Genomic DNA, 27,165 nt, shown 5'->3' with positions numbered 1-27,165 from the left:
ATAGTACTGTGTATATGTTAATCCCAAACTCCTAATTCTGACTGGAGAGTGATCTTCGTTTCTTTCTCAGGCTAAGGAGACTCTCAAATCCCTCTTATATCTCTGGCAGAAAACATCATAAGAAAGACACTTTCAGGTAGCTTTGAATTTAAAGGCCAATATAGAGTAATCTCTTTAGCATTTTAGCCTTATTAGAGCCAGGGAAATTTAGTTGAGAAAGTATTTGTAATGGAAGAAGAATATAGGAATAATGGTGAGGCTGATGACAATGTGGAAACAGTAATTTTCATTTACTGAGTTCTTGTTACATGCTGGACACTTAGCTCTTCACATTTCCTAGGATGATTCACTTAATCCTTCCAAGACATTCTTAGAGGCTCAGACCCCTAATCTCTTTACCTATAACTTCTCACTTAACCTCATTAGATCTTTGTTTTCCCATCTGAGAAATGGGGGGGCAGTAATTTTTACTTCTAAAATTGTTGCGAGGATTGTGTAAGACGATGGACAGAAAGCTCTCGGCACAGTGTCTGTTATGCAGCAAGCATTCGATATAAGTGGTATTCCCTTTTGTAACTTTTACCGGAAAATGTCCTTAGCCCTGTGTCTAAGGGCTTCCATGCCCTGCCCCACCCCATGTGCAGGTGTGTTTGTCACCCTTCCCGGAAGCCCGTGTCACACCAGGTGGCTTCCCCAGCTGTCCCCAGTTGTTACTGGTACAGTGTGTGTGTTTTCCTCTAGTCTCAGCCCCTTAGGCTCCAAAGTGACAGAGGACATTCCCTAGAAGAATTATGGGAGGTTTTGTTGACTCCCTGAGATTTGTCACATCACGTGGATGGGAGATACCCTAATCTGTGCCTGAGGGAAGCCCCCAGATTCTTTTATAAGTCCTGGTGTTCTAATATCTTCTCCAGCAGTCCCCCGCTTTCCCTGCCCTCAATTCTTTGGTGACTAACATCACAAAGCAGAAAAAGGAACAGTTTCAGGTGCATTTCTGTTTTAGTCAGTGTTCTCCAGAAAAGAAGACCAACAAGATGTATCTTTTTGTTGTTGTTGTTGGAGTATAATTGCTTTATAATGTTGTGTTAGTTTCTGCTGTACAACAAAGTGAATCACCTTTATGTATACATATATCCCCTCCCTCTTGGACCTCTCTCCCACCCACCCCCATCCCACCCATCTAGGTCATCACAGAGTACTGAGCTGAGCTCCCTGTGCTATACAGCAGGTTCCCACTAGCTACCTATTTTACATATGGTAGTGTATTTATGCCAAACCTAATCTCCCAATTCATCCTACCCTCTCCTTCTCCCGCTGGGTCCACATGTCTGTTCTCTACGTCTGTGTCTCTATTCCTGTATTTTGAGGGAGAGAGAGAGAGAGAGAGAGAGAGAGAGGGAGAATATATGAATATACTCTGTCTCTCAATATATATGTAATATGTATATTTATGTTTATTTATTTTAAGGAATTATAAGGAATTGGTCCACATGATTATGGAGGCTGACAAGTCCCAAGATTTTCCGGGTGAGTCAGGAAGCTAGAGACCCAGGAGAACCAATGGCGTAGTTCTTGTTCATACGCCAGCAGGCTCAGGAACCCGGAAAAGCCACTTTGAGTCTAAAGGCAGGAAAAAACTAATGTCTCAGTTCAAATGCACCCACGCAGGAGGAGTTCTCTCTTACTTGGGGGAAATCAGCCATTTTGTTCTCTTCAGGCCTTCAGCTTGGATTGGATGAGACCCACCCACAGGAGGGAGGGCAACCTGCTTTACTCAATCTACCCATTAAAATGTCAATCTCACCCCCAAAACCCTCACAGCAACACCCAGAATAATGTTTAACCACATATCTGACACCCTGTAGCCCAGTCAATCCGACACATAAAATTAACCATCACAATTTCTATTCTTGTCTCTTTTGAAGCCCTCATCCTGCCAGCAAAACTGCATTTTGCTTAAAGGTCCCAAGTTATTTAAATTTCACCCATTAATGGGGGTGAGATTTTATCTAAGGATAGAGAGGGAGATGGGGTAAGGAAGGAATGGCAGAGTAATTAAAAGTAATTGTTATAACTAAAAGTAATTGTTATAATTTTGTTAAACCTAACTAATTGGTAAGAAGTAACAAGGAGAAGGCCATTATGCAAATGTATGGCTACTATATTCCACTAGAAGTAAGGATATCAGAGCAGAGAATGGGTCCATTTCTACTAGTCAGTTCCTTGAAGGTCTGTTCATTATACTTCCTTATCAGTAACACTTGGTCTCCACTGCATCTCTATGATCTTAATTTGTTCATTTTTCTCAACCTACTCCAAACAGGCTCTATTCAAGGTGACCCCGACCTCTAATTTATGCTGTTTGCATCTCCGTCACCGCACTACTGGCATCCTTCAATGCACAGCTCAAATCCCATCTTCTCCCGGATGCTTCCTGTGACTTTTCCAGTCCTCATCATCTTCTCTTCACTCTGCTTTCTTTTCTTCTGACTTTTCTGTACACTAACTGCTGTCCTTTGGGCAGATAAATCTGTATGAACTCATCCTATTTAGTGGCTGTTTTTCCCCATTCTCTCCTCATCAGCATAGCAGCCAACCTCAAGATGAAGCTTTGTTTCTTCTGTGTCTCCTTTAGCACCCACAGGAGTCCTGAGAATAAAGAGTTGCTCAGTCAGTACCTACCAATTTCATAAGTGACTCGAAAATGGAAGTCAGACCCCATCCCTTCTCTGGTGAAAACTCTAATGAATTTTCACCTTACTCGCAGTAAAAACCAAAGCCCTGCAACAGTTGAAAAGGGGCAGCTTGATCTACTCCCTGGTCCCCTCTGTCTCCCACAATTTCCCTCCTTGTTCACTGGAGCATCACCTAGAACAACCTGGGACTCTCCCCTGCCAGGAAGATCCCTCAGGTGTTGGGGTTCTTACATACCATAAGGGCAAATTTAAATAAAATAAGACGCTTAATTTCTCTGCTGAAAATAGGGAAGAGAGCTCATTTTTCTTAGAGCATTTAGTTTAGAAAACTTGTAATTGTCAAATTCTTTCTCTGCCTCTTTGAAACATATGTAAATCTTTTTCAAAGCTAAATAAGCCTCTTGTCAGCTTTATGACCCAGGAATGTCTTTCTTAAGTGCCCCATCTCCTAATTTCTGTGAGAGGGTGGGAGCCTAACTTTGGCTGGCGCCTCACTCCGAAACTACCTCCTGTCATGAAGATGTGAGAAGTTGATTTTTTTCCTTTGAATAAAGGCAATTAGCTAACACAGATGGCTAATTACCAGGTTCAGTTACCAGGTGAATCTAGGATGATCTATGCGCGACCAGTGATGCTGTCAGGAGGAGTAGAGGAGTAATTATTGTTTATCTTGAGACCGTGCATGGGATGGGTGGTATCTGCTTGGCTCTATAAAATGGCTCTATAAAATGATGTCTTTCCATCTTAGCAATCTCTTCACAGATTGTCAGTGATACATGCGCACCCCATTCTGGTTTAATGCTTATTCAATAGTAAAATTGTTTTATTTCTCTTCTACCTTTGTGGAGAGGTTTTCTGGGTTGGGAGAGATTTAGCTTTTAATTATATTTCTCCAACAGTACCCGGATATGTCCATATGTCCCCCATGCTATAGACTTCTACCTTGAGAAGGGGAAGATGAGGACTTGCATCTTCAACGTTCCCCTCCACCCTATCCTTTGATATTTCATTGTACCAAATAGTAGGTTTTCCTTATATTATATCCTCTTGCTTCCAGGCTGCACTAATCTCCACAGATCAGACTTAATGAAAGAAACTACATCTTCTGAGTCTATGAGTCTACCAAGCATTTTTTTTTTTTTTTTTTTTTTTTTTGCTATAGGGAACTCTTTAGTTTGGATTCTTACCAAAGCAGATCCTTAGACAAGGATTTGGGTGCAAGTAGTTTACTTGGGAGGGGCTGGGAACACTGGCAGAGGAGTGGGGGACTGAGAATGGGAAGGGAGATGGCCAATAAAGGGTGAATTATTAAGACAGTTGTCGTAGTGGGTGATGGGAGCTTAATCTCACATGGAAACTCGAGGAACTGTGTAAAACATATGCATCAAAATGATATCACTGAGAGGCCAAGAAGTTGGGGCATTTCTTCACTCCCAAGGGTCAGTTATTAAAAGCTGCTGGAAGATGGGGGTGGGGGGGTATTTTCAACTGGTCTCTCTTGTGAGCAAAGCTGCTTTCAGTGGTTCAACGAAAAGCCGGCAGTTATATCAATTCTAACTGTGGAAGGACTGCCCACAGTAGAGGTCTGGGCACTAAAGGCAGGGGATGGGCAGCCTCTGCAACAGGAAACCAAGGTAGCATGTGGAGTTGGCACCAGGATGCATGGGCGGACTTGGACTCCAGCCTCTGGGAGTATGGTGGGCACACAGCTTTCAGCTGTATCCCCTCTAGGATAGGCTCAGAGGTGGAGACACACCCAAGGTCATGCTCACATCCAATGATTGATCAATATAGGAGTATAAAGGCCAGGCCACCTCGGCCCTACTTGGCACAATGCTAGAGGGTCATCCTAGCTGCAGAGACTGCTCAACTCTGCTTCCTGCTACTCCCGCCCTCAGAGCCATCCCATGGACTCTTCTTAATAAACATTATAACCTTCAAACCTCTTTCCCAAGTCTGCATCCCAGACAGCTCAACCTATTTTAATGTGGAAGCAGGGATTCCCAAGAATGAAAGCACATTGACTCAATATCCTAAGATTATTATCCCTGCTAAGCAACTATAAAGAATCTACAAATCCCAGTTTCTCCAGAATAAGCCATAGTGGGTCTTCATAAGAGCAATTGTAACAGGGAAGAGCAAAATCCAACTCCATGTTGAATCTGTTTCTTTTACTTTAACCTTTGCTTTTCATTGCTTTTGTTATTATAATCATTAAAAGGATGCTGTCTATAGCTGTAAGCATACATAATGGCCTGCCTCGGGGAACACTGACCCTCTGCCCGAATGTTAAACTAAAGTGCCTTTGTTCAGCTCACAAGGAGACGTTCTGCCCGCCTGTGAACAGCTGCAGAAAAGAAGAAATTAACATATCCCCTCCCTCGACGCTGGCCAAGCCAGGAGATTTTTTGCAAGACTAATGGCCTTTTTTACTTTACTTCCTCACCTCCTTCACCTCTCTGTTCTGTAAAAGAAACTGGCATCCAGACCCCAATAAGATGGTACTCTGGGACGCTAGTCCGCCATCTTCTTGGACACCCAGCTTTCCAAATAAAGTGACTATTCTTTGCCTCAACACTTCCTCTCCCAATTTATTGGCCTGTCATGTGGCAAGCAGAGGAGCTTGGACTCGGTAGCACAATGATAATTTTTAATAAATGATTACCTCCATTTCCTCAGAGAAAATTCTCTTCCAGTTTGGGTTGTCTTCTTTGTGCCCAGCAAGGTTCTTACATTGGGGTCTCTTTTTCTTGCTTCAAGGACCTCATTAAGGCAGTTCTAGTCAACCACTCAATCTTTATCAACTTATTTCTAAGGAAATATTTATTGCTCTGCAGTATCTGCCAAAAGCTTGCTGCCTCCTTAGGGAAATGTTGGCCCCAGACTGCAGCTCTGGGTCTCACTAACAACCTCTGTTCTTCTTTTACCAGCTGCATTTGTTTTTCCTGCTGTGATTGGAGTTCTGTTTGCTGTGGAAATAAGAGGGGTGGTTGAATTCCTTTCAGTGGGAAAGAAACACTTCCTCCTTGGTGTCCAGGCTGAAGACACACCTCCCCACTGTAGAACATCGGGGCATGTTCTGTGTGACACTGTGAGTCAACCCCCTGGCAGAAGCAACTCAGGGGTAATTTTTCAGGCACGATTCACACAAATTATTGAAATATGCTAGTGTTAATAAATATGTTTTAGAATAAAATTCAGTATCCACTCATGATAGAAACTCTCAACAAACTGGGTATAGACGGAATGTTTCCCATTATAATAAAGGCCATATATATGGCCAGCCCACAGCTAGCATCATACTTAATGGCGAAAAGCTGAAACTTTTTTCTCTAAGATCAGGAACAAGACAAGGATATCAACTCTCACCACTTTTATTTAATGAAGTATTGGCAGTCCTAGTCAGAGAAACTAGGCAAGAAAAAGAAAGGGATCCACATCAGAAAGAAAGAAGTAAAGCTGTCTCTATTTGCAGATGACATGATGTTATATATAGAAAATCCTAAAGAGTCCACCCAAAAGCTGTTAGAACTAACAAACAAATTCAGTAAAGTTGCAGGATACAAAATCAGTATACAAATACTGGTAGTGTTTCTATACACTAATAACCAACTATCAGAAAGAGAAATTAAGAAAGCAATCCCATTTACAATTGCATCAAAAAGAACAAAATATGTAGGAATAACTTTAACCAAGGAGGTGAAAGACCTGTACATTGGAAATTGTAAGACATTGATGAAAAAATTGAGGATGGCACAAATAAATGGAAAGATATTCCATTCTCATAGATTGGAAGGATTAACATTGCTAAAATGTCCATACTACCCAAAGCAATTTATAGATTCAATGCAATTATTTTAAGATTCTAATGGCATTTTTCTCACAAATAGAATGAACAAGTCAAAAATCTGTATGGAACCACGGAAGACCCTAAATAGCCAAGGCAAACTTGAGAAAGAACAAAGCTGGATGTATCACACTCCCTGGTTTCAAATTATATTACAAAGCTATAGTAATCAAAACAGTATGGTATTGGCATAAAAACAGACACATAGATCATTCAAACAAAAGAGAGAGCCCACAAATAAACCCGTACATATATTATCAATTAATTTATGACAAAGGATCCAAGAATATACAATGGGGGAAAGGAATATACAGTCTCTTCAATAAATGGTGTTGGCATAACCAGACAGCCACAGAAAGAATGAAACTGGACCCCTATCTTACAGCATAAACAAAAATTAACTCAAAATGGAAATCAAAATGGATAAAGACTTGAACAAGTTTATGTTCAAACTTCTAGAAACAGTAAAGCTTCTAGAAGAAAACATAGGCAATAAGCTCCTTGATGATTTTTTGGATTTGACACCAAAAGCAAAGTCAACAAAAGCAAAAATAAACAAGTGGGACTACATCAAACTAAAAACTTCTGCACAGCAAAGGAAATCATCAATAAAGTGAAAAGGCAGCTTATGGAATGGGAGAAAATATTTGCAAATCATATATCTGAAGAGTTAATATCCACAATATATAAAAAACTCATACAACCAAATGCCAAACAAATAATCTGATGCAAAAATGAGCAGAGGATCTGAATAGACACTTTTCCAAAGAAGACATACAAATGGACAACAGGAAAAGGTGTGCAACATCACTAATCATCAGGGAAATGCAAATCAAAACCAGTATGAGATACCACCTCACACCTGTTACAATAGGTATTATCAAAAAAACAAGAAATAACAAGTTTTGGTGAAGATGTGGAGATAAGGCAACCCTGTTCACTGTGGGTGGGAATGTAAACTGGGGCAGCCACTCTGGAAAACAGTATGGAGGTTCCTCAGAAATTAAAAATAGTACTACCATATGATCTAGCAATTCCATTTCTGGGGATTTATCTGAAAGAAATGAAAACACTAACTCAAAAAGATACCTGTACCCCCTTGCTCATTGCAGCATTATTTACAACAGCCAAGATTTGTAAGCAACTTAAGCGCACATAGATAGATGAATGGATAATGAAATTGTCAGATATATGTCAGGATATTGTTCAGCCATAAAATACATAAGAAAATCCTGCCATTTGCCACAATATGGATGAAACTTGAGGGTACTATGCTAAGTGAAATAAGTCAGCAGAGAAAGACAAATAGTGTACGATCTCAATTATACAAGGGATCTGAAAAAAAAAAAAACCCTCATAGATACAGAAACCAGATTGGTTGTTACCAGAGGCAGGGGGTGGTAGTTAATGAAATATGTGAAGGTGGTCAAAAGGTACAAACTTCCAACTGTAAAATAAATAAGTCCTGGGGATGTAATATACAACATGGTGACTATAGTTAATAATACTGTAGTGTATATTTGAAAGTTGCTAAGAGTGTAGATTTTTTTTTTTATAAATTTATTTATTTTATTTATTTATTTTTGGCTATGTTGGGTCTTTGTTGCTGCACACAGGCTTTCTCTAGTTGCGGTGAGTGGGGGCTACTCTTCGTTGCGGTGTGCGGTCTTCTCATTGTGGTGCCTTCTCTTGTTGCAGAGCATGACTCTAGACGCGTGGGCTTCAGTAGTTGTGGCATGCAGGGTCAGTAGTTGCGGCTCGTGGGCTCTAGAGCACAGGGTCAGTAGTTGTGGCACACGGGCTTAGTTGCTCCACAGCATGTGGGATCTTCCCGGACTAGGGCTCGAACCCGTGTCCCCTGCATTGGCAGGCAGATTCTTAGACACTTCGCCACCAGGGAAGTCCAAGAGAGTAGATCTTAAAAGTTCTCATTGCAGGAAAAAATATTTGTAGCTACATGTGGTGATGGATGTTAACTAGATTTGTGGTGATCATTTCACAACATATACAAATATCAAATTATTAAGTTGTACAAGTGAAACTAATATAATGTTATATGTCACATATCTCAATTTAAAAAAAAAAATTTTCTTATAGTCCAGTGGGACTTGTGAATGCAAGCCCCATTAGCTATCAGAGCTAGGTGATTGGCAGGCCTGTCCCTCAGGTGGAAGCCATAGTAGGCGGGGTGCTAGATGTGTGGACAAGCTCCTTCCAGGGAGATACTGATGGCTTGGTTTTATTGTTGGAATGAGCCAGAGGGAGAAGATGGGGAAGTGTCCACTGGTTCTTTCAGGCTCCAGGGGAGGATTGCAGTCAGCACCTGGATGTATACTCATTAGAAAACTGGATCCTTAGGCAGCAGCTTGTAAAGTATGCGGTCAAACTCCTTTCAGGGAAAGACTGGGAGACGGGTGTTTCTGTCTGCTCCCTCTACGCTGAGTCCCGGGGAAGTCGCTGCATTAAGTGCTCCTGCTCCCTTTAAGAACAGCTTCTTTGTTTGCTATAGTCAAGTTCATGAACAGAAGCACCATTGGCTTTCAGAGCTTGGTGTCCACCCCGCAAGTGGGAACCTTAAAAGTTGGGGTGCTAGATGTTCAGTCCAAACCCTTCACTCTGAAAACGAATCCGGCCTCTGTACCCTGACACTGAATTAAACCTCCGAGACAGAGTTTTGGTTGAAGTAGAAAAAAAAAAATAGCTTTATTGTTTTGCCAGGCAAAGGGGGCCACAGCGGGCTAATGCCTTCAAAACTGTGTGTTCCCCCTTGGAGAGCGTAGTAAGAAGTTTTATAGTAATGGGTCAAAGAGGGCGTGATCAGCTCGTGGACATTCTTTTGACTGGTTGGTTGTGAGGTAAGTAGGAATCAGCATCGTCAACCTTCTGGTTCCAACTGGTCTGGGCTCTCTGTGCTTGTGGGCAGCATACCATTGACTTCCCCCACTTTATGGGGGTTTCAGTATCTGCAAAACAGCTCTAAGATATTGTCATGTATATCCCTTGATGGGTAGCCAAGACCCTGCCCCAAGGCTGCACTATTGTTTCTTTTGACTGTTCCTCCCTTGCCTCTGGATCCCCTCCCTTCCCTAATTAGCAACTGTTTGAACCTGCCCTTGGAACTCAGGGGGGTTCATGGAGGCTGAATGAAGGCTATTTCCTGTAACCAAAGAAATGAGGGACACAGAAAGGCTTTTGTGCCCAGGAGGCCCACAGGGCCATGCTCGGTATCAACTCTTCAGGGAGAAACTGGGAGTTAGGGGTTCTCTCCAGATTGTGTGGCACTGTGCTACAGATGGGGTTTATGGCACAAGTATATCTCCACCTTTCCGACCCGTTTTGATGTGGGTATTCTCTCGTTCCCCTGATGTGTAGGAGTCACTCAGCTAGTCTCTGGGTTTCTCTCAGAGGGAATTGCTCCTCATGTAGCTATACATTCAGTGTGTCTGTAGGAAGAAAGAAATTCAGGAGCCTGCTATGTTGTCATCTTGTTCTGGAGTCTCTCAATTTTCCACTCTAGAACTTTTGGACTTATTTTTGCTCTTTCCTCTTAGAGTTACATCTCTTAATCAATGCAACAAGCATCTTGACTGTAACCTCATTGAGAATAAGTGGATGTTGCTTCAAGTTTTCACTTGCTAATTTTAGCCCTTTGAATTCCAGCCAAGAGGAAAGGAAATGCCGTTCAGCATACAGATCAGAAGTCAAAATTAGGAAGCTCACCAACAGAGAAAGCAAAGGAGAGTTGTCATTCTTCCATTACGAAAATGAAATACCTCTTGCTTTTACCCATGTTCATACCACATCTATAAAAATGTAACAAAGAGGGTGGCACAATGGAAAGTGAGAGATGGAGATGAAAGGTTCTAGGTTCTAGGTTCTAGCCTGGGCTTTGCCACTCATGGGGCTATTTGGAACAATATTCTCTAAGTCTTGTTTTCATCATCTGTAAAATTAGAGTGTTAAACCAGTTTTTATATTGTAAGATTCTATCTGAAACCATTATTAATATTATATGATATATTTCTATTGCCGGTATTTTTTAAATTGGTTTTGATATAAATGGCTAAGTAGGGTGATTCCAACCCCTTATCATGAGAATATTAGTGAGCTTCATTTTTAGAAAGAGTCATATCTAATTATTTATTTTAATTTTTTATTTTATAACTTCATATTTCTATAAATAATATATAGTTTCCTTAGAGATCAGAAAGATGAAGGAGGCCCAGAAATTGGAAAATAACGTGTAAGGAAACAAACCTTTGCCATTTAGTCTTCTTTTTTTCTCTCGTAAAAAAATTAGTTTGGGGGGCTTCCCTGGTGGCGCAGTGGTTGAGAGTCTGCCTGCCAATGCAGGGGACACGGGCTCGAGCCCTGGTCTGGGAAGATCCCACATGCCGCGGAGCAACTGGGCCCGTGAGCCACAACTACTGAGCCTGCGCGTCTGGAGCCTGTGCTCCGCAACGGGAGAGGCCATGACAGTGAGAGGCCCGCGCACCGCGATGAAGAGTGGCCCCCACTTGCCGCAACTAGAGAGAGCCCTCGCACAGAAACGAAGACCCAACACAGCCATAAATAAATAAATAAATAAATAAATAATTCCGAGGGAAGAGATATGGGAACATATGTATATGTATAACTGATTCACTTTGTTATAAAGCAGAAAGTAACACACCATTGTAAAGCAATTATACTTCAATAAAGATGTTTTAAAAAATAATAATAATAATTCCCATTTAAAAAAAAAAAAGCCTAACCTTTAAAAAAAAAAAAAAATTAGTTTGGGCCTCTATGCTGCCACCGTCCCCTCAGCCGCTCGCTTCATGGGTTGGTCCCACTGGCACAGGGACTCCAGCTGCACTGCAGCTGCCCTCTGAGCCCTTCAGTCTGCCCAGGTCTTCTGGCCCAGCCCAACCCAGCCCATGAAGATCGTGGACCACGATAACTAGTGCAGAAAGCCAGGCTGGCAGAGCGCTATGATGACATGGCTGTGGCAGAGCTGAATGAGCCACTGTCCAATGAAGAAAGAAACCTCCTCTCAGTGGCCTACAAGAGTGGAGTTGTGAAACCGAGAAGGACCCATGGGGCTCCTGGGCTCAAAAGCCTTTCTGTGTCCCGCATTTCTTTGATTACAGGAAATAGGCTTCATTCAGCCTCCATGACCTACCCTGACATCCAATGGGCGGGTTCAAACAGTTGCTAATTAGGGAAGGGAGGGGATCCAGAGACAAGGGAGGAACAGTCAAAAGAAACAACAGTGCAGCCTTGGGGCAGGGTCTTGGCTCCCCATCAAGGGATACACATCACAATATCTTAGAGCTGTTTTGCAGATACTGAAACCCCCACAAGGTGGGAGAAGTTAATGGTATGCTGCCCACAAGCACAGAGACCCCAGACTGGTTGGAACCAGAAGGTTGATGATGCTGATTCCTACTTACCTCACAACCAACCAGTCAGAAGAATGTCCAAGAGCTGATCACGCCTTCTTTAAACCATTATTATATAACTACGACCTTCAGGCCAGGACACACAGTTTTGAGGGCATTAGCCCACTGTGGCCCCCTTTGGCAAAGTAATAAAGCTATTCTTCTCTACTTCACTCAAAATTCTGTCTCCAAGATTTAATTTGGTGTTGGGGTACAAAGGCCAGATTCTGCTTCAGTTGGGGCACGCCATTCTTCCTGGATGGTCATTTTTAGCACTAAACAGAAGACGTCTGTAAATGGTAATGAGCAAAAGATAGAGATGGTCCATACTTACCGGGAAAAAATGGAGGAGTTGGAGGTGGTATGTCAGGATGTGCTGAGCCTGCTGGATAACTACCTGATCAAGAATTGCAGTGAGACCTAGTGTGAGAGCAAAGTGTTTTACCTGAAGATGAAAGGGGACTATTACTGATACCTGGCCAAATTCACCACTGGAGAGAATAGGGCGACCATTGTGGAGTCATCTGAGAAAGCCTATAGCAATGCCCATGAGATCAGCAAGGAGAACATGCAGCCCACTCAACCCATTAAATTAGGCTTGGCCTTTAACTATTCCATTTTCTACTATGAAATCCAGAGTGCCCCAGAGCAAACCTGCCACTTGGCCAAGACTGCTCTCGATGACACCATCACCGAGCTCTAGGCGCTCTCAACAGGACTCCTACGGGGACTCCACACTCATCATGCAGCCCCTCTGCAACAACCTCTTGCTCTAGACAAGCGATCAGCAAAACCATGACGGGGGAGAAGGCAACAATTAAGGCCCCCAGGTGGATTGACAGGGCACGCTGATGTTATTACTGCAGTCTTTATTTTTTACCATGAGTTGAGTGTTGGGTGGGGGAGGGTAAGGGAGGGATGACCTTCCTAGGGAGAAACCCATGATCTGTCCTGTCTTTGATCGCCTCTTTGACATTTTTGCTAAAATCCCACTAGTGGAAAGTCAGGCTAGCTGTGATTGTATTGGAATAGCAGCCTCACATTGGCATATGGGATGTTCTGTAGCTTAATGCAAGTGGAGCTGTCTTTAACTTATTGCTAGAGAACAGGGTTTTAAGACGAAAAGAAAACTTAAATGGAATGGCCCTCATTCAATAAGTCTTGTGGTTCCAGTAAGGATTTGGGGTACTTTCTATCTCATCTGTTTTATTTATGTATTTATTTATTTTAAATTTTATTTATTTATTTATTTATTTTTGGCTGTGTTGGGTCTTCGTTTCTGTGCGAGGGCTTTCTCTAGTTGCGGCGAGCTGGGGCCACTCTTTGTCGCGGTGTGCGGGCCTCTCACTATCGCAGCCTCTCTTGTTATGGAGCACGGGCTCCAGACGCGCAGGCTCAGTAGTTGTGGCTCACGGGCTTAGTTGCTCCGCGGCATGTGGGATCTTCCCAGACCAGGGCTCAAACCTGTGTCCCCTGCATTGGCAGGCAGATTCTCAACCACTGCACCATGAGGGAAGCCCCTCATCTGTTTTAGCTGTGCATTTTTTTTAGGGTGTACTCTACCACAGTGGTCCCCAAACTTTTTGACACCAGAGGCTGGTTTTGTGGAAGACAATTTTTCCACTGTTGGGGGTGGGGAAGGACGATGGTTCAGGCTGTAATGCGAGCAATGGGGAGCGGCAGATGAAGCTTTGCTCACTTGCCTGTCACTCACCTCCTGCTGGGCGGCCTGGTTCCTAACAGGACCAGTACCGGTCCATGGTCCAGGGGCTGGGAACCCCTGCTCTACCAGACATGGAATAGTTTAAAACCCAAGCTGATAGACTTAGAACATGATGTATATTTATCCTTATGGTTTAGGCCTTGCCAGTTTTCACAAGTTTCTACTTAGTTGACAATATTAATACTAAATTGCCATTTACAGTATTTCTACATTATAGCCATATGTAACATCAAGCCATTGATTGTGTATTTTTCTTTATTTTGGCTTTTACATCCTTATTCAGCCTTATCCAGGTTGGTTTTACTGTTATCTATCTCCTAGGCCAAAAGGCTTGCCTGAGGAGAATCAAAGCTACTTTTTAAAGGTTTTGGTTAATAGGTGCTTGGCAGGTGGCTGTGGAATTTTTGTCCTTCTCTCTTCTTAACTTAAATCCACCACAAAAATTGTTAATCACTTTAATAGAAACGTTAAACACCACAAAAATAGAGAAAATTCAGGTCTGTATCCCATTTCTTGTGTTGATATTTCCACGGAAATCCTGATTTTTCAGCTGCCACAGCTCCTTCCTCTGGGATTACACTGCTGTTTCACTCCTCACTTGAGTCTTCCCCACTGTACCTTATGCTGACGGAACGGACTCGGGTGGATTGAAAAGCTGTTGGATTGTAGAAGTTGGCGGTCATTTTGAGAGAGTTCATGGTGCAGTGTGTGAAAATTCAGGTGCTCGGAGCTTACTGGTAGAAAAATCCTCTAGGAAGAGTTCATAAACTTCTGTCCAATTTCAGAGCCTTGTAAGTGTGTCAGTTTTTCCTCCCTGAAAACACTCCTTCCCTAAATAATTGTTGTAGGAAAATAAACTAAAATCATTATCAGATAAGAAATACTTAACTCCTATTTGACCAAAACTTTTTCTATGTATTTTTTTTCTTCTTAATGAAAGCGTAGAAGCTGGCGATTGATTTCTCTTATGCCATCTGTGCATGTTTTAGAATTGTAGGAAACCACAATGCTATTTCCACAAGTTTGTTTCAGTGAGCCTTAGGTCCTTCGCTCTCATTTTGGATAAGTCTTTCTAAACACATGACCTATTGCATATGCGTTCAGCCTTTTTTATTAAGACCAGTAACAGCGTGAACTCCCGAGATAGGGAGCGACACCAGACTCGTTTGTCTCTTTGTTTTATTTAGGCAAGGAAAGGAATGAGTAGTGATTGAGGAAAACCTGACAGCTGTTTTTGCTAAAACCAAAATGGAGCTTCCAGTTGTGAAATGCACATGCTGACCAGGATCCAGGTGACAGTGAAGATAGAAGAGTGTGACGATGTTCTGTCACGTGGCACAGTTTACCCAGCATGACTTCCCTTAGAAGGTCCCCTCCATATGCTAGAGAGGAAGTCCTAACCAACCAAATCTACCAGAAGAACTAGCAGAAGAGAGTTTTACAGCTTCTGTGCCCTAACAGGAGGCTTAAGTCAATACCACGGATGGGAACAGATTTGGGGGGTAGGTGGGGCTTTCCTTAATTCATCTTCATGTCCAGTGAGCAATGTTGTGTCCTTCCTTGTAGCATTTGGAAATGATTTACTGGAATTACAAAGCCTATTTTTCTTTTAAATTTCAGCTTCAGCTCTTGCTGCTTTTTAGAATAATGCAAGATAAAACCATATGTGAGGGCTAAAAATGAAGAGGGAATGGGAGGAGACAATATTTAAACAGTTTGAATGGTTTCTTTTCTTTTCTTTATTTTTAAAGAAATGCACTTGTCTATGATGATGTCTCTCCAGTGAAAGGATTACTCCTCCATTACTCTCTTGATACAATATTGTGCCTGTCAGTGTTGTATGTCTACACAGTGGCTTGAAATTTATTAACTTATACTGTACATGTTTTGTATTCCTATGACAAAAAAATTGTCTTCAAAATTTTTTAAGTTTTCTTTATTTAATTTTTCCTCTTGGGAGTAAAGTTTGCTCTTGCAAATAGTGATTGTAACAAATTGATCTATTTTGGAAGTTGCTACAGTGACATGCAGTTATATATTTTGTTTTTAAACGGGAGGGGGAGTAAAAGAAACACCAGTGTTAGCTTAATCTTAATGTCTGGTGTTTGTCATGGTGAATTTATAACTATTACAGTGCAGGAGAACAATGAATATGTTCTCTGAGTGAGGCTTTGTGCTTTTTGTCAAGTTATGCAGTGAACTATTTTTAAGGTCTATTCAGTGATTATTTTTCCAACTCCGTGCTTCTCTAAGAAATTATTTCACACATGGACCATTCGTAGCAGTTTTCCTCAGTGATGGAATATCATGAATGTGAGTCATTATGTAACTGCTCTACATTGAGCAAATAAACTTACAGATCTGAAAAAAAATTTTTTTTAATAAATAAATAAATTTGGTTCTATGGTACTTTCAATTATGTTTTGTTGAATTTATCTGTAAGTGTTAAATTCTTTATTACCTTGGATAACAAAGATGAAGGGGATAAATTCATGGGATTGGGAAGGGCAGCTCTTATTTACAATTGTATCTTTAGCTCCAAGCATAGTACCTGGGATACATTAGATGGGCATTAACTATTTGTGAAATGAAAAAATAAGTAAAATTCAGAGATGCTGGGAAGGGGATTTAATGAAAGAACAAATTCCAGATAATGACACTGGATGTTGTGATGTCTGATTATAGATCTTTAAATATAAAGGTCAAAGAAAAAGGGCTTTGAAGATAGCATAATCATCCTGTAGAATCCAAACTGCACAGAAATCAAATGAGAACATCTTTTTTTTATTTATTTATTTATTTTTGGCTGTGTTGGGTCTTCATTTCTGTGTGAGGGCTTTCTCTAGTTGCGGCAAGCGGGGGCCACTCTTCATCGCGGTGCGCGGGCCTCTCACTGTCGCGGCCTCTCCCGTTGCGGAGCACAGGCTCCAGACGCGCAGGCTCTGTAGTTGTGGCTCACGGGCCCAGTTGCTCCGCGGCATGTGGGATCCCCCCAGACCAGGGCTCGAACCCGTGTCCCCTGCATCGGCAGGCAGATTCCTAACCACTGCGCCAGCAGGGAAGTCCTGAAAACATCTTTAATTAGTATCAGGAATTATCCTAAAGTTTTACACAATTAAAATGGATGAGATTTTTTTTTCATGCAATTTAATCTACCCATTGAGAATAGTGCACGTCTATGTGGTTCGCCCAACTCATCACTGAGGGTATATAAAAATCCCAGGGAAGCTGGTGATAGTCATACTCAGGAAACTTGCCCTTGATATGCAAACAACTCTACAGTTCCTAACACCATGAGTTACTGTGGCAACTACTACAGAAGTCTGGGCTAGGGATATGGCTATGGCTGTGGCTAGAGAAGTGGCGGCTTCTGCAGACTGAGCTATGGCTGAGGCCATGGAGGCTACAGATACGGCTGTTGCCCCCCATCGTGCTATGGAGGATATGGATTATCTAGCGTCTACTGCAAGAGTGAACTCATTCTTCTAACCACAGGAATCATCATATCATCCTGATTTAGTTCTACTTTCATGTGCTTTTATCCCCGTATATCAGCGTGAAGCTGCTTTCTTGATAAAACCAGTGGAGGATGACATGTGAGCTCTTCAAAATCGGGACTCAGTTCCGGCAGCAAACACCAGAAGCAGGAACAGCAGCAAAGGGAATGACCTGGAATCTCACCTTTCAAGCTGTTCATCCCTCTCTTTCCTCTTAATATACCAAGATGTTACGAACCCCCATATTTCAATAAACTAATTTCAATAAACTAATTTCAATAGCAGAGCAAACATATAGTTTCGTTTCCATGCATTTATTTTACAGAACTAGATATAAGCTCTCTGGGGACAGGTGACTATGATTGCTTATTCATCATTGTATGCTCTGTGCTCATGACAATACCTAGTACATATAAGGCAGTCAAAGAATGTTTGCAGATTAAGAAACTTGTTCATGGTTTTCTATAATATAGAGCCATTTTTAATTTTCCCAATAATTATCTGGAACCTCAGCCTAATTTTGGAATCATGATGTCTGTTCACTGACCCTATTTCTTCCCCGCCCCTGCACCCACACATTACCATTGAACATCTCTCCCCCAGGTATAATTTCTGTTTGTCCCAGGAGCTTAAAAATACCTCAACAGTTCCATAGTTGAGTAGCACTCTATATGTTCCCCTTACAGAGTCAGGCAGAATACCTTGCAATTTGTCAAAAAGCATAAGTTAAAAATTGTTTGCTGTCAAGGCAAGACATAGGGTAGGAAAAGATATTTACAAAATATATCACTGGAAAACTTGTGCTCCTGGGCACCACTGGAAATAACCCAAATGTCTGTCAACAGTAAAATGGAAAAATAAATTGTAGTATATTCTTACAAAAGAATACTGCATGGCAATGACAATCGCCAATCTAGAGTAACATCTAGAACTTGATGCATGTTCTGGAGCTACAAGCAACGATCTGGATAAATCTCACAACCACAATGTTGGGTGAGGGAACCCAGGCATAATAGAATAGAGTATGAGCCTATTTATTTACATTCCTAGATAGAAAAACCTAGAACACAGGGTTAGCAGGCAGGATAGTGGTTACCTTTGAGGAAGTGGTATCTGGGAGAGGACCTGAGTGGGGTCTTCTAAGGTGCTGGAAATATTGAGTTTTTTTAACCCATGGGTTTTTCAAATGCTCTCATTGTGATAAGTCATTGAGCTGACATATTTTTGTGTATTTTTCTGCGTCTGTTATATTCCAATTGAAAATAGTTAAAAATTGATAACACTGTATGATTTAAAACGAGTCAGCTAAGAACACACAGTTCAAATTATTTACCAGACTCTTTTCTGAGTACCTACTCTGTATCCTTACAGGCTAGGATATATGGGAGTTTCAAATGACATTGCTTTTAGTGTTAAGACACTCAAAATCCAGCCATCTCTAGTAGGGACATATGTGGGAGAGGGAGGCATGGGAAGGAGGTGATGAGTTCCTGCTCTAAAATCTAGGAGAGAATTAGGGAAGTTTTTCCTCATTACCCATACTCCAACTTTAGGGTATCGACACATTGTTGGTATCTTTACTTTAGTCACAGAACTAATCATACATGAAGGAATAAGACAAAAAGTTAAACAGTAACTACAGAGAAAATGAAGTGAAGCACCTGAATTAAGAAACCTTCTTGGGCTTCCCTGGTGGCTCAGTGGTTGAGAATCTGCCTGCCAATGCAGGGGACACGGGTTCGAGCCCTGGTCTGGGAAGATCCCACATGCCACGGAGCAGCTGGGCCCGTGAGCCACAATTACTGAGCCTGCGCGTCTGGAGCCTGTGCTCCGCAACAAGAGAGGCCGCGATAGTGAGAGGCCCGCGCAACGCGATGAAGAGTGGTCCCCGCTTGCCACAACTAGAGAAAGCCCTCGCACAGAAACGAAGACCCAACACAGCAATCAATCAATCAATAAATCAATCAATAAATAAGAACGTGAATTTCTAAAAAAAAAAAAAAAGAAAAGAAACCTTCTTGCCTATTGGTTTCTCTTTTTAGTTTGTATTGCAAGTACATTCTGCTCGATGAATACTGATTTTATTTGCATGCATTAGTGTTCTGCTGGTGATATAAGTAGGGGATGGGTAGTATTAGCTGAGAAAAAAATGTAGAAAAAAATTCTAGGGGGAATTCCCTGGCAGTCCAGTGGTTAGGATTCCACGCTTCCACTGCAGAGGACCTGGGTTCCATCCCTAGTCAGGGAATTAGGATCCCACAAGTCACACGGCATGGGCAAAAAAAAAAAAAAGAAAGAAAAATATTCTAGAAAGAACATTAATAGAACTTCAATGGGAATTTTGATGCCTAAAAGTTGTTCTAGAATGATTTTTGAAAATTATATAGTAGGCTAAATTATCCTTTGATATTGTCTGAGAAAAGTTGTTATACTGTTGTGGAAGACACAAATATATTGAAGAAAATGGTGTCTGCCATTCTTTGAATTAACTTTAAGAGTAATTTATTCACTCTATTAAAGAGGTTTGGAAAAGTAAAGATATAAAGTTAATGTTCTTTGTGTTACTGAAAGCTATTTTAGTTAGGTATTAGTAATTTTCACATAAAGCCTTTAGTGTTTCCATAGTGTGCCTGATGGGTTTGGAATAGCAGTTCAGAGCTTTAACAAAATTGATGTGGATATCAAGCCTTCCGCATCCTATTGAATGTCTGAAAAATGTATATGGAAAAACAATGACTTGGTAACCAAGAGTTACTCATGGGGGCTGTTGAACATGAAGATCAGCACAAATCTTGCCAGGCAGTTTCTTTTATGACCCCACTGCTGACTAATATCTTCTACTTGACAGAAAAAATATACCGAACATGAGCCTCTCTCTAAATTCAACTTTCCCTGAATGTTTGCTGAGATTTATCTCACATAAGATGGATTAAATTTTCAAGGCTTAGAAAAAAACTGTGCATTCATTTCCAACTTACCAGCTAAATAGTGTGCCAATCTCATGTCATACTTGAAAGGAAGGCTTCAAGGATCATTCTGATGCCCCAGGAAGGGGTAGCATTCCATGCCACCACTCAAGATGCTAAGACTGAGGCTTTAAAACCACCCTTACATGCTCAAACTGAAATTGGCATTAATCATCTGGGCTATAATAAGTTTCAGGCCACCTGTTAGGAATAATTTTTCAGCATTGCTTGAGAATTTGGAAGGTGCTTAGAAGTAGTAAAAAAAGAAAAAAGGAAACTATGCGTTTTGCAAATGCCCCTGATTTATTGGTTATTTTCTTATCTATTATAACTGGACTATAAATGATAAATACCTGTAAATAAAGAAGTATGCTTTTGCTAGGTCCTCTATAATGTCTAATTTTGTGGTAAGACCATTGAATCTCAGTTGACTTCAGATCAAGGACTATTTGTATTTATGACTTGAAATAATGTTTCTGTATTAGGATAGCTAGACTATGCTGCTGTAACAAATACACCCTCAACTCTCAGTGGCTTAATCCAGTAAGGTTTATTTATGAGTTTTGTCTCAGTCTTATACAGGTCAGGCAGCTCTCCTTGGGGTTCTCCGGCAATGGCTTAGGGATCTGAGCCTATTCCATCCTGTATCTTATTGTTCTAGTCATGCTGAAGGGAGAGGAGAGAACATGGAGAAGTCAGACCTTCTCTTAACTGCTTGGGATGGGACGTAACACATTAGTTCTGTTCACTTTCCCATTGGTGAGCACTCAGTCACATGTCTCTATGTGTCCAGGAATGGGTGACTCAGTAGTCTCTGCTGTGGTCACTTTCCTCAACCAGAACTGGATTGTTTTGCACATCTAAGGGGGCCCTTTGCTCCATTTTGAAACTAATTTTTTGGTTTAACCCAAATGTAAATGTGATGGAGAAACCTTGGGTTCTTTCATCCAAAGCTTGGCGCAAATTTGTTGCATTTACTTCTTTAATGTGCATTTCTTATATGTCCTTATTCATTGATCCAAGTCAATTTGGGTCAGTTCATTGACCCAAGTCAATGAAAAACAAACAAACATTGGCAAAATGGAGCCAAGTATAGCTTTATGGTATGTGTTGGAGACGACTTTCAATGTTAGCTACCATTCATTCAGTTAGTCATTCATCCTTTCGAATAATATTGAATACTGACATGTTCTTGACACCATGCAAAGCATATGGGAAGTGGTTATTAGAACTCCCTGCTCCTAAGTAGATGGCAACCTAAAGAAAGTAAAGCTTAGGGAGATTTAGCAACTTATCTCATTTTAAACACAGATCCAGTCAAATTACAGAGCTGGAATTTGAAACCAAGTCAGCTTCACCAAAACCCATGTTCCTAAATTTTATGCCCTACTTCCTCTGTGACAGGCAGAATTTCTGCAATGGCCTACAGAAAAATATTATTCCCTGAATCCGTGGAAGCTGGCAATTTGAGGAAATATCACTCCCATGATTGTGTTATGTTGTGACACAGTTAACCTTACTTGGGTGGGCTTGACTAATCACATGACTCCTTGAAAGCAGAGAGTTTCTAGACAGGTAGCAGAAAAGGAATTCTGAGATTCAATGCATGAGGGAAATTCAATACAGTTGCTGACTTTGAAGATGAAAGGGGCCCCATGTGAAGCAACGTGAGCACCCTCTAAGGAGCAGATAGCAGCTCTTAGCTAACAGCCAGAAAAGAAACAGGCGCCTCAGACCTATAACCACAACCTGATTGATCTTGGAATTAGTTTCATATCCAGAGCCTCCAGATAACAGCTCAGCCAGGCTGACTTTGGTCTTGCGAAATCCTAAGTAAAGAACCCAGTCAAGCTCACTAAATTTCTGACCTACAGAATTGTGAGATAATAAAATGTGTTGTTTAAGCTGCTAAATATAGAGTAACTTGTTTTACAGTAATAGAAAACTAATGTATTCCCTCAGATTTAAAAAAAAAAATCCATCATTTCACCTTCTTTGGGTAATTTGATCAATCAGTTATGAATCGAAACATGTCGTAGATGAACAGATGAAGAAGATGTGGTAGATGCATCTTCTGTATATATTCAGTATATATAAAACAGAATAATACTTAGCCATAAAAAAGGAAATAATGCCATTTGTAGCAACATGGATGGACCTAGAGATGATCATACTAAGTAAAGCAAGTCAGACAGAGAAAGACAAATATCATATGATATTACTTATGTGAGGATTCCAAAAAATAATAATACGAAGAAACTTGTTTACAAAACAGAAATAGACTCACATAGAAAACAAACTTTTGGTTACCAAAGGGTAAAGGTGGGGGAGGGAGGGATAAATTTGGAGTTTGTGATTAACAGATATACACTACTATATATAAAATAGATAAACAACAAGGACCTACTGTATAGCACAGGGAACTATATTGAATATCTTGTAATAACCTATAATGGAAAAGAATCTGAAAAAGATTATATATATATATATAAAACTGAATCACTTTGCTGTACACCTGAAACTAACACAACATTGTAAATCACCTATACTTCAATACAAAAAAAAAAAGATTAAAATGGAAAAAAGAAAAAATGAGCTGTCCTATCTTCTACCAAAATTTCTCCATATTTTTCTAAAATTACCATGAGAAAATTTCATGGAAGCCAATTCTACCTGCACTTCAGATACATACTTTGAATGGCTCTTTATATTCAGTGAGGTGCTTTCATACATATTTCTCTTTGGGGAACCAGGAATGGCAGGTGTCTCTGAACCCTTTGCCAGCGAGGAAACAGAAGTTCAGAGGTTAGGAGACTTGCATAACGCCACATAGAAAACTAGTAATAGATTTGGGTTGTTTAAACGTGGTTTTATTTACTTTAAAAAAATCTTCTTTCCTTTAGGAAGAATGATTCCTTAATCTTACTCTTTGGGGCAAAATTACCTCTAAAGATGGAGCTAATGTCTGACGTAGTTGTGACATTTACATAGGGAAATGTTTTACAGTTTGTTTTTCTACGCTCATTTTTAGACATTTCATTATCATAGCCTCTTGGATTTTGCCAACAAAATGTCTTTCAGGGACCTCAGTTATATGCTCTTGATTTGTTTAAACCATGCCATTTCCATTTCAGTAGAGATCCAACTGGTTGGCATTTGCTAGAACCTCACACCCATTGTTTTATGAATAGACATTGAAAATCATTTTGATGTAGAAAAAGAAAACAACTAAGTTTAGGTAACTAAAGAAAACTCAGACTGGGGACTTCCCTGGTTGTGCAGTGGTTAGGAATCCGCCTGCCAATGCAGGGGACACGGGTTCGAGCCCTGGTCCGGGAAGATCCCATGTGCTGCAGAGCAACTAAGCCCGTGCGCCACAACTACTGAGCCTGCGCTCTAGAGCCTGTGAGCCACAACTACTGAGCATGCATGCCATAACTACTGAAGCCCGCACGCCTGGAACCCATGCTCCACAACAAGAGAAGCCACCACCATGAGAAGCCCACTCACCACATCGAAGAGTGGCCCTCGCTCGCCACAACTGGAGAAAGCTCACGCGCAGCAACGAAGACCCAAAGCACCAAAAATAAATAAATAAATCAGTAAATAAATAAATAAATTTATTTATTTCTTAAAAAAAAGAAAACTCAAACTGAACTCTTTGACCCTGAGCCCCAAAGAGCACAGTATAAATGCTGGGCAAACTATTTTTGTCTTCTGCTTTATAAATGAGTTCTTTTCTTTTTCTGTTGACTATTGTCTGGCTCAGCTGCTGTTTTCAGAGCATAAAAAAGATGGGAATCATGAAAACAAGGAAATAAAACCTTGCCTAAAACACCTTGGCCTGTGAATCATGGCTGGTCTCCTCCGTAAAATGTGTATAACCACTAAGTCATTTATGAATGAAGGAGCATAGGTTAGTGGTGGCAGCAATAAAAGCAGTTAAAACAGGTGAATTCTATTTCTGGTTCCAAAATGATGATAAAATGACTTGAGAGAAGTCACTGTAACTACTTTCAGAGTCTCTACCTGTGAGATGAGAAGAAAATAAGAAAATTCTTTTTTTGGAAGATGATATAAAGACCTGCTTAACCTCTCATCCTGGCAGCCTTCTGATTCTCACAGCTGGATTCTCTTAAGCATCTCCTTTACATTCAACCCCACATACTAGCTCAATAATATATGCTTTTTCTTGATGGGGTAACCCAGGACAATAATTCAATGTGGCTCAGTTTTAATGCTACATCACTTAGAGTTCTGAGCCCTGATTGGGTTCTGGCTTAGTTCTTAGGGATCCAACCCTTTCTTATAACCTCATTCTAGTAACTGGATCCCCAGCCCGTTTTCCTACATCTGAGCCTCTCTCCTGGTTTTCTGTCTTCTGTACCACCACTTCCAAGACTGAGGTTCTGCAGCTGACTCTTTTGATTGTTCTGGCATATTTCAGCCAGAATATACACGTTCCAGATATCTGTCCCACCAACACTTGTGAACTAATTCTTAAAGATTATTCTTTAAAAATAAAAAAGAATGAAATAATGCCATTTGCAGCAACATGGATGGACCTAGAGATTGTCATACTAAGTGAAGTCAGACAGAGAAAGACAAATATCATATGATATCACTTATATGTGGAGTCTAAAAACATGATACAAATGAACTTATTTACAAAATAGAAACAGACTCACAGACTGTGAAAAAAACTTATGGTGGAAAGGTGGTGGGGCAGATAAAGTGGAAAGGTGGGGGGGATAAATTAGGAGGTTGGGATTAACATACATACACTACTATATATAAAATAGATAATCAACAAGGACCTACTGTACAGTACAGGAAACTCTACTCAATATTCTGTAATAACTGATATGGGAAAAGAATCTGAAAAAGAATGGATATATGTATATGTATAACTGAATCACTTTGCTGTATACCTGAAACTAACACAACATTGTAAATCAACTATACTCTAATATAAAATGAAAATTAAATGTAAACATTTTTATTAAATATTGAGATAAAAATACTTGTAAAATATACACAAAATATAAAGACTAATAACACAAGACTATTGAAGTATTCTACCCAGTTACCACCACCAAATATAATTACTGTTATCTTTGAAGTCCCTGTCCCATCCCCTCTCACTCTACTCAGAGGAAACCACTCTGTTGAAATTTATGTTTATCATTCTCTCTCACTCTCTCTCTCTCTTTTTAGTTTTCCTAGATGATAATTTCCTAAATAATATATTTTCCAGTGTTGCGTGTTTTGAACTTAATATTGACAAAAATAGAGTGTATGTCTTATGCCACTTGCTTTTTTAGTTCAACATTATGTTCCTGAGATTTATCCATGTTTTTACTTATCTGTGTAATTCATTACTCTTCACAAGAATACAGTGTTTTACTGTATGCCTATCATGCAGTTTATTTATCTCCCCTATGGCTGATGGACATTTGAATTGTTCCTCTTTTTCCTTCTGTTACAAAAAAGTGCTGTGATGGATATGCACTTGTCTTCTAAAAGTACTTGCTGGGTGATGCAATTTTCAAAGATGTTTGCCTTAATTTATAGTCCCATGAGAAGAGTAACTCCACATCCTTGCCAACTTTAGATTTTGCCAGTATTCTTAACTTTTGCCAGTCTGGTAGTTGTAATATAGTATCTCATTGTGGTTGAAATTTTCATTTTCTTGATGACTAACAAGGCTGAGAATCTTGCTTATATTTGTTTGGACATTTGGATTTACTCTCTCTGAAGATCTGTGCAAATCTTTTTTTTCAGTTTTCTATCCATCATTTGCATTTTTTCTTAATGGTTCATAGAGGTTCTTTATATACTCTAGATACTATTCCTTTGTTAATAATTCATATGGTAAACACGATCTACCAGTCTGTGGCTTGTATTTTTACTTTCTTTTTCATATCTTTTTGTGAATAAAAGTTCTCACTTTTACTTTAGCTAATTTACCCATATCTTCTTTTATTATTTACAGTTTTTGCTTAAGAAATTTTTCCTTATCCCTAATGTCACAAAGATGTCGTCCTATGTTATGCTTAAAAATTTGTAGTTTTGTCCTTCATATTTAAATCTTTAGTAAACCTAGAACTGGTTTTTGTGCATGAGGTAAAGTAGGGTTTTGATTTCATTTTTTTCCACACCAATAACGATTGCTCCAGTCATGTGCATTAAAAGTCTATCCTTGGGGACTTCCCTGACGGTCCAGTGGTTAGGACTTTGTGCCTCCACTGCAGGGGGCACGGGTTCCATCTCAGGTTGGGGAACTAAGATCCCACATGTGCAGGCAAAAAAAAAAAAAAAAAGTCTATCCTTTCCCCATTAATTTGCAATGCTTACTCTGACATAAATCACATTTCAAGTCTGTTTTGAATTCTTTGTTTCATTCATCTATTTACCTTTCCTGATGATAATATGATAGTGTCATATTTATCAAAGCTTTATAAGAATTCTTGATATCTATAAGTAAACTTCAATAACTTTCTGTTCTTTTAGAATTTCTTGGTTATTCCTGTCCCAACGATCTTTCATATATATTTTGAAATTTTTTTTGACAAGTTACATATACACATACACACAAATTCATTGCAATTTTAATTGATAATGCATTTAATCTATAGATCAATTTGCAGTGAACTGACTTGTTTTGCTATTGCTTCTCCCAATTCATGAACATAGTATATTTTGTATCTCTTCATTTAATTAGAACTTCTTTTAATAATCAACATGTCTATAAAGGTCTTACACATATTCTGTTAAATTTATTCCTAGGAACACACACATACACACACACACACACACACTTGCTATGATTAATTATTTGAATATCCTCTTTTGAGAAGACTGATCACATCTAATTTTTCTACCTCCTCTCCTCTTTAATTGGGTAGTATTTCTTTTTTCTCATTGACTAATAGAAATTTTTTTATTTTTTATTAAATCATGGGTATAAGTTTTTGTCAGCTACATATGTTGTAAATATCTTTTTCCTCTAA

The 27,165-nt window shown here is 40.0% G+C and overlaps 1 pseudogene; it reads left to right on the top strand.

Moving 5' to 3' along the window:
- Nucleotides 1-6,587: 6,587 nt before the first annotated feature.
- On the top strand, nt 6,588-12,787 carry LOC133093166 (14-3-3 protein gamma-like; annotated as a pseudogene).
- The last annotated feature ends 14,378 nt before the right edge of the window (nt 12,788-27,165 follow it).

The sequence above is a fragment of the Eubalaena glacialis genome, chromosome 6 (genome assembly GCF_028564815.1).
Source record: "Eubalaena glacialis isolate mEubGla1 chromosome 6, mEubGla1.1.hap2.+ XY, whole genome shotgun sequence".
In the NCBI taxonomy this organism is placed as follows: Eukaryota; Metazoa; Chordata; class Mammalia; order Artiodactyla; family Balaenidae; genus Eubalaena; species Eubalaena glacialis.
This window is presented reverse-complemented; position numbering and strand designations above follow the sequence as displayed.